Source organism: Odontomachus brunneus, unplaced genomic scaffold (assembly GCF_010583005.1).
Source record: "Odontomachus brunneus isolate Ranch 3 - 2012 unplaced genomic scaffold, Obru_v1 Obru_scaffold_267, whole genome shotgun sequence".
NCBI classification, from domain to species: domain Eukaryota; kingdom Metazoa; phylum Arthropoda; class Insecta; order Hymenoptera; family Formicidae; genus Odontomachus; species Odontomachus brunneus.
This window is the reverse complement of record NW_022639717.1, coordinates 137,363-138,821: the sequence shown is the minus strand read 5'-3', so window position 1 is coordinate 138,821 and position 1,459 is coordinate 137,363.

The following is a 1,459-nucleotide window of genomic DNA, read 5'->3' as shown; positions in this document are numbered from 1 at the left end:
AGAGAGAGAGAGAGAGAGAGAGAGAGAGAGAGCGTGGAGGAGAGAGAGAGCGTGGAGGAGAGAGAGTGCCAGAGAGAGAGAAAGAGAGAGAGAAAGAGGAGGGGGGAGTGGGAGAGAGAAAGAGGATCGAGGGGACGAGGAGGACCGCCACCGCCGCTACCACCGCCAGGGAGCCGCCGACTCAATGTAAGACTTCCCATCTGCTCATAATTTCTGTCGAAGCTCGTAATTTGTTGGTTGTGTTCACGTTATCGTTCGTCTCGAATATCGGGGTCTCGTCTGCGGAGCGGCCGCGCGTACGGGGGCTCACCCGAGGAGACCGTCGTCGGGTTTATGTTGTCGCGAATATATTGTCGTGTCGCGAGTAACGACCACTTTTGTGAATACCGCCGCTTTTCTTACCGGGACGTGCGAGAGTCTCGTTTAATAAACTCGTTATTATCGACCACGTATGGAGTCATTTTCGCTTTCTCCTGACCCATCCCGCCTCCGACTTAAAATCCCTGGGAGCTACCGGTCCCGACGTTTCCGGGACACGCGAATTTTGTGAAGCTTATCGCATCTCGCATTTTTCGAGGTGGTGCGGCCTTTCCGTATTTGGCGTCCAACTATCGTTTGCATTTTAGCGGCGTGAATCGGAGCCGACGGCAAATTGCCGACGCGGCTGACAGGCGACTGTCTGCCGTCGCTCGCGAATTACCTTCGCGAGTAACGTCGCAATAGTTAGGAAACGATAAAAGCAATTTCTAGACGTAACATAATATTACAGCGTGTAGAAAGAGTGCACACAAATTAGCGCTGTGTACAAGTAGCGCCTAGAGTCCCTATAAGAAAGAGTCTGGACAATGTCTAGTTTTGAAGCAAAATAGCGTCGATGAGCTATAAGTATAGCACGATTCTAATTGGTTGTCCATTAAAGTTGATTCATGCTGCCTACAGTTGTTAGACAATACAAATCGATGATACAGGTTATGTCGTAATTGTAAACATATAAATGTGTATAGTATGATACTGTATGATTTATACTTATGGAAAATTAAATATAAAATATAACATAATAATAAATATAACATATAATATAACATAACATATAATACAATATAATATAACATAATATAGGGCCGTATTCATAGTCGAATCTTATTTTTAAGATCATCTTAAGTTCGGTCTTAAGACGCTTTCTAGTTTCATAGTCATAAAATAAGTAAAGACTTGAACAAAATCTCAAGGCTTGTCTTGTCTAAGACGATCTTATTTCAGAATGCCTTAATATGTTTCATAAAAGTTTCTTATTCGACATAAGTAAAAGCTTAAGATTATTTTATTAGTAATGTATTCATAGTCATTTAGGACCATCTTATTTGACATATATATCTCTAAATAAGGTGATCTTCACCAAGTCGTGTCACAAGAGGACTTAAGCATAAGTATCAAAAAGTGCAGTGTATAAAAGTAAAAG